Here is a 7,806-nt window from a genome sequence, read left to right as displayed (position 1 = left end):
TAATACTGTATTAATATGTAATACTTGCATTTTATGTAATTTTAGCTGTTTTTTTTATTTTTTAAGAAAAAATCCAGATCCAAAACCAAAACCCCCAAAACAAAACACGGAGGTGAGGTTTTGGCAAAACCAATCCAGATCCACAACCAGGGGAGATCCAGATCCAAAACCAAAACACGGGGGTCGGCGCACATCCCTAATATCTTTAAGGTGTGTACCAAGCTTTAGCCCCCCTGTGTCTCTACAGCCGATGTGATAGCCCCCCAATTTAGCAGCACCAGCAGCCATCTCCCTCCCCTCGTGTCTGTGTAGTAGCACCAGCCACAAACACCCCCATGTCTTTACAGCACTCCCCCATTCATCTCTCTGCAAGAGCAGCCACAGTCTCCCTGTGTCTCTCCATAACCCCACACTTACCTAAGCTGCATCTTCTGATTGCTCCTCCTCACAGTGGCAGCAGGCTCCTCCCGTGGATTATCTTCACTCAAGCAGTGTGCAAATGTCATGAAGTCATGAGCTCTGTGCCAAAAACAACCAACTGTATTGAGCCAGCCGGAAGATGCTGCAAGTGAAGGGACTTCCTGGTTCCTCCGGCTCTGACCTTACTGCTCAGAAGTAAGACAAAATGCGCCAGCTCTTGTGCAGTTTGCCTCACTGTTATTCTTATTCTTCTTATGGGAACCATTGTTGTTACATTCAGAGGAACGTACAGTAGTGACCTATTTTTTCTATTTTCTTCACCTATTATTCAGTATTACAAGTCTGTAAGCTGTTCAACAAACCAGGGTGGAAATTAGTGAGAGGTGGCCATCATACAGAAGATCCAGTTTATATGCAGTAAGCAATATTCATCTTACCATATATGTGGATGAGAACTGTTGAACTAAATCCATCCATAGTAGCCTAAGTTCAGGAGATGTATATTCAGCATGTTGGTGTGGGACTATCTGGGGATTGGACGGCTCTTTAAAAAGAGAACAAATAACAGTGCTATTTTGTATGAATAAAGGCACTAACACTCAAAAAAAGGTGCCGATACTCAACTAAAGTCACAAGTTTATAAGAGATTTTAGTAGCTTCCTTACTCTGTACAAGTCTTCAGATGCTCATTTTACTAATTTTTGGAATAGAATATACTGTATATATACTTCTTCTCACACCATAGCTATATGAGGCAGATGTATACTAAGGGCCTGATTCTGAGACAGGCACTGCAGCATATGCCTGTGCCTATTACGCCTGCATTGCTTCTGCGATTAGATGGCAAATACTGCTACAAGCTCTTCCCTGGTTAAGGCCATGCATCTGAATGTGCAAGGACTGAGAAACTCACTTTTATTGTCTTTAGACCCCATATACTACTTGGTGTCTATTTGGATGCAACCATCGGTTGCATTATCAAAATTTGCATCAGCCCCATGCTAGATGCAGCTTTTCTGTCAGAGTATGGCCTCCAATGTGAGCAATTATGCATCTGAGTTCACAACCACTTCAGTAACATGCATGCAGCACTGCTATAACAAGCTCAAAAAACTGACCTTCTCTGTGCGCCCGCATAGCCACCTTCCAGTCACCTCCCAGGAATGACCGATACATTTTCAACATTTCTGAGACTGTGCTTCTCAATTGCAACTGTGACTCTATGTGTATGGGCTCTGGATGCATGCATAGTATGACTGAGACACAGTAAAAAAAAAACCTCTCAACTGTGTCCGATATTGGCAATTCATCCAACTCAGAATCAGGCCTAAGACACACGGACTCATACTGTACATTGATACCATGATCTGATAGTAGAGTTTGATATGTACAGTATAATATCTCTATTGGGTTGGGCATGGGATGGGGGTGCTCAGAATCTGCACTGGACAACCAGTAATATATATATATATATATATATATATATATATATATATATATATATATATATATATATATATTATGGCAGGTAAATTAAGTATTGAACACATCAACATTTTTTTCAGTAAATATATTTGTAATGGAGCTACTGTAATGAAATGTTCACCAAATGTCAGCAGCAACCCATGCAATCCACACAATCAAAGGAATCAAACCATAGATGTTCATTAATTAAGTTATGTGTAATAATGTGAAATGACACAGGGAAAAGAGTATTGAACACATGAAGAAAGGGAGGTGCAAATAGGCATGGAAAGCCAAGACACCAGCTGAAATCTACCAGTAATTAGAAAGCAATCCTGCCCCTTGTCAGTGCAAATTAATATAAGATGGTTCAGTCCCAACTGATGGCCTATAAAAACGTGTCTCATTACCAAGGTGTCACACAAGAAACATCTCATGATGGGTAAAAGCAAAAAGCTCTCTCAAGACCTTCACAACCTTATTGTTGCAAAACATACTGATGGCATTGGTTACAGAAGGATTTCTAAACATCTAAATGTTCCAGTGAGCACTGTTGGGGCCATAATATGGAAGTAGAAAGAACATTGTTTCATCATAAACAGGCTACAACCAGGTGCTTCTCGCAAGATTTCTGACAGAGGAGTGAAAATAATTATCAGAAGGGTTGTCCTAGAGCCAAGGACCACTTGTGGAAAGCTTCAGAAGGACCTGGAATTAGCAGGTACAATTGTTTCAAAGAAAATAATAAGTAATGTACTCAACTGCCATGGCCTGTATGCACGCTCACCACGCAAGACTCCAGTGCTGAAGAAAAAGCATGTTGACATTCATTTAAAGTTTTCTGCACAACATTTGGAGAAGCCTGTGAAATACCGGGAGATTATAGTCTTGCCAGATGAGACCAAAATTGAACTCTTTGCATGCCATAATACATATTATGTTTGGAAGAGAAATGGCACTGCACATCACCCAAAAAACACCATACCAACAGTGAAGTTTGGAGGTGGGAACATTATGGTGTGGGGCTGTTTTTCAGCATACGGTACTGGCATACTTCATTTGATTGAAGGAAGGATGAATGGAAAAATGTACCGAGACATTCTTGGTAAAAATCTGCATCTACCTGGACGCTGAAGATGAAACAAGGGTGGACATTTCAGCAAGACAATAATCCCAAACACACAGCCAAGGACACTCTCAATTGATTTTGGAGAAAACAAAACAAAGCTGCTAGAATGGCCCTGCCAATCACCAAACTTGAATCCAATTGAAAATCTATGGAAAAAACTAAAGATCAAAGGAGCTAATTCAAACCCTAGATGCGTTCGCTTGCACCCAGCGTATGCAAATCCAGCGCACGCCCAGCAAGGCAAGTGATCATACGGCAAGGCATTAGCATGCTCACTATGTCTAGGCGTGCGATCACTTTGTGTATGCAGACGCCCACCAGCCATTCATAAGACGCCCACTTGCACACGTCATCTCCTGGAAGTGCATTAATCCATTGGTACAACGAGCACCATCGGATGCAATCACAGTGCTTGAGGTTGACTATACCCTGCCGCAAGCACTGCGATCACTTCAGTGTGAAATTTAACCAGGTGTCGTGTACAATGACGCTGCCTGTTAATTATGCATGCCTCTGAAATGACGTTGAGATGGTCAAGCACGCCTGCATTCGCACCTCCACTCCCCTGTTTCTAGAGGCCTGCCCCTGTTACCACCCACAAATGGCCTCTCTTGTCACTCATTCAGTTGGGCTGCCTATGCTGGGCATACACATGCGCAGATTGCAAATATCGGTCAGCTATGAGCGAACGCATCCTAGAGAGCGAGTCTGAATCAGCTCCAGAGTTCATAGAAGAGGCCCACGGAACTATTCAAGATTTGAAGACTGTTTGTGTGGAAGAATGGGCCAAAATCACACCTGAGCAATGCATGCGACTAGTTTCTCCATACAGGAGGCATCTTGAAGCTGTCATTACCAACGAAGGCTTTTGTACGAAGTATTAAATAAATTATTAAATAAATTTCAATAAGTATTAAATAAATTTCAATAAGTGTGTAAAATACTTTTTCCCTGTGTCATTTCACATTATTACACATAACTTAATTTATGGACATCTATGGTTTGATTTCTTTGCATGTGTGGATTGCATGGGTTGGTACTGACATTTGGTGAAAATTTCAACACAATACCCCATTACAAATATATTTACTGAGAAAAATGTTGATGTATTCAATACCTATATTACCCGCTGTGCATTTATATATATATATATATATATATATATATATTTATATTATATATATATATATATATATATATATACTCTAAGTCCCAGCCACACTCCACAATTATAGTCCAGAAGTCAGAGTGCTTAGCACATAAATGTTATTAGCAACAGTGTAAAGGAAAGAGCCAGCACATCCATTTAAATGCAGACACAAAAAAATATATTGATAGAATCAACGGTAGCAATATACATGCTTGTGTTCACCACACAACAAAACAGTAGTAATGACGGTCAGTCACTCCGTGCTGCATACCAAATTTCTGGGCAAACAAATAAAAAAAGGATTTAGGGACAATCTAAATTTCCAACTGTCAGTTTTTTCTGAACCTCTCAATCTGCTCTTCTCTATGGGGGATTTTTGTGAAGGCATAACTCAGGGTGAGGGGGCAAATTTAGACTTGGGGTTTGTTTTATTAGATAGCTATTGTTCCAGGGTAGGGCCTTTTGGGGTTCAGGTAATTGAGAAAGTTACAGTTTTTAAACTATTACCTCACAATTGTGCCATTATAGAGATAGGAAGATTCAATTCCTTGTGCAGCCTCAGTAGGTGCCTTCAGCAGGTGTACTCACTGTGGCTTCACTTGGGTGCAGCAAGATGTCTGTCTTCTGTGGACGGTAGTGGGGGCTGGGACCAGGGGGAAGGAGGCTGGAATTTGCTGTGACCGGGACCCTTGGGGAGGTAACGGGCAATAGCGGCGGCTGAAATATGGGGGAGAAAGCAGGCGGCGGTGGTGGTGGTGCGGCCATTGGTGGCCTGGGTGAAGTGTGCAATGGGCAGTAGAACCCAGGGGAGGTAGCTGGCATCAGCGGCAGATGCAGGCTCATGAAGCCTGCATCTGTATGCCAAAAAAAGTAAGGTGTAAAAATTTACAAAAAAAAATGGCATGCCCCCCTTCCCCCAAAAGAGCAACCAGTACCAAGCTTTTAGTGACCCAGTGCTGGCTGTCCAAAATATGAGGACAAATGATGCATGGGTCCCCCGTATTAAGCACAAGCAGCACCAGGCTAATTAGAACCAGTCCTGGTTGCCAGAATATGGGGGACAAATGATGTAGGGGTCCCCCGTATTCAGCGCAACCAGCACTGGCCTCTGATCTGGTCCTGGTTCTGGAAATACAGGAGAAAAAATGAGCTGGGTTCCCCTGTATTTTCCCGAACCAGCACAGGACTTTTTCTAGTGGGGGGCTGATGCCACAGCCAAGGAAGCCCTTTCACTGGGCCCCCCAGCTGAAGCATCAAGTCTGACTGCTAGTAAGCCCAGGCCAGGGATCCATGGGGAGCTGGGGACCCCCCCCAATAAAGGGGTCCCCCTATCCAGGGCACCCCAGGGCTAGACTAGTCTGGTATTCCTCATTCACACCAATTTGTCTTTACCCATCTGTGCTGCTCTGTTTGCCAGTATCCATGCCACTCTGTATACCACATTCCTGTTGCTCTTTTCCCCCAAACCGTGCCACTCTATCTCCCCCCATGTGCACCACTGTTTTCCACCCATCTGCATCACTTTGGCTCACCCCAATCTGTACTGTTTAATCTTCCCCTCTTCGCACCTTTCTGTCTGCCCCATCCACACAACTCTGTCTTATCTTCCCATCCACCATACTCTTATCCCATCTGCGCAGCTCTATGTTCTGCTCAAACCTCAGTTGCATAGGCTGCATGTGTGTATTCCAATGAATACACAATTCTGTGAATAAGCAGCTCCACCATTTTGTGAGTGACAGCAATCTCACTATGTGAGAGTGCTGAATCTGCAGTTAACCACATGGTGTCATAGCATACCATATCTGTATTACGCAAGGAACACGTCCATTAAGGCGTCAGCCTTAATGATCGTAAATTCATTGCTTTTTGAAGTTTGAGTGGCAGAAATTAAGTAGGTTTTGTGAAATTTCAGATCATGTCTAAGAAGCCTTAATGGGACATGTGAAACCATAAGGTTTTTTTTCTATGGAATATATATATATATATATTCACCCAACCACTTGCAGGACATCAGCACAAGCCCTGACTCCAGTAGTAACTTCCAAGGAGCACCTTATCACAGTCTGTTTATGATGAAAGTATGCTCTTTCTACTTGCGGATTATGGCCCCAACGGTGCTCACTGGAACTTTCAGACATTTAGAAATCCTTCTGTAACCAATGCCATCAGTATGTTTTGCAAAAATAAGGTTGTGAAGGTCTTGAGAGAGCTCTTTTCTTTTACTAATCATGAAATGTTTCTTCTGTGACACCTTGGTAATGAGACACCTTTTTATAGGCCATCAGTTGGGATTGAACCAGATTATATTAATTTGCACTGACAAGGGGCTGGGTTGCTTTCTAATTAATGATAGAATTCAGCTGGTGTCTTGGCTTTCCATGCCTTTTTGCACCTCCCTTTCTTCTAAATATATTTACTGAGAAAAATGTTGATGTGGTCAATACTTATTTTACCATGCTGTATATATGTATATATATATATATATATATATATATATATACACACCCATATAAATATATATATATAGTATTTTATATATTTACTGCCTGTCCAGTGTAGATACCCATGCATGTGTACCATAGGTGTTAAGATGCTATGGGTAGCCCTCCAGGTGGGGTGATGTGTTGATGTGTTCAATACTTATTTTACCCACTGTGTTTATATATATATATATATATATATGTACACCCAGCCACTTGTAGGACATCAGCACAAGCCCTGACACCAGTAGTTTGGGAGAGTACTTAGTAGTCGTTACTAGCCCGGATTTTCAATGGGGCACCGGGGAAACTGGGGATTATGTGTATTTTCTGAGGTGGCAGGAGCTCCCGCCTTAAAGCGGGAGGCTCCCACAGAATGCAGGAGGGCTGGCAAGTATGGGTAAATGTAATAGCACGCGCAATACAGACATCGCCAAATTTCCAGCCAGTCTGGACGATGTTTTGAAGGAGCAATTATTAAAAAATGCAAAACCAGGTTGATTTACCTTTATCCAGTACTGTATGTTTTTTTAATTTTCAGAAATGCATTAATGTCCAATGAGACTATATTACTATATATAATAGGCTTTTTACAAACTTTATTTGCTAGCATTTTCAAACTCCACTACTTTGTTTCAAATAAATGTAATTACTTGACAGGGACACACTTCATCCCAAAAGCCAGTTTGTCTAGATATTTATCTAGTTCCATCAAGGACTTTATACTCACACTACATATTCAGACTTTTAAATCATCGCTGTCCTCTCTGAGTAGTATGATCAGTTTAGGGCTTTCCTTAAAGGAAATGCTTAAATAAATTATGGAAATAATTACAGCTGCCTTTACATATTGCTCAATAGAATGTTCTGTAATGCATATAGAGTACAAAGATGCTGGTACATAAAAATGAACAATAAATAAATGAACAGAGGAAATTTTGTGATTAAGAAAAAGATGCAAACACGTCAACTTCCATATATAAATTGTTGCATTTCCCCTTCCTTTACCTCGGACAGAAAGCAGTTGGTCAGTCACAATACTTTTCATCTAATACAGTATTTATCATAGAGGAGCGCAGAAATGTACAGTATTATGAGACCATGATTATAAATAATATGCGTCCTATAGCACAACAGTTTTCATGGGAGACACAGGGATA

The sequence above is a fragment of the Taudactylus pleione genome, unplaced genomic scaffold (genome assembly GCF_031769625.1).
Source record: "Taudactylus pleione unplaced genomic scaffold, aTauple2 ptg000458l, whole genome shotgun sequence".
Taxonomy (NCBI): domain Eukaryota; kingdom Metazoa; phylum Chordata; class Amphibia; order Anura; family Myobatrachidae; genus Taudactylus; species Taudactylus pleione.
Note: the sequence above shows the minus strand (reverse complement) of the source record.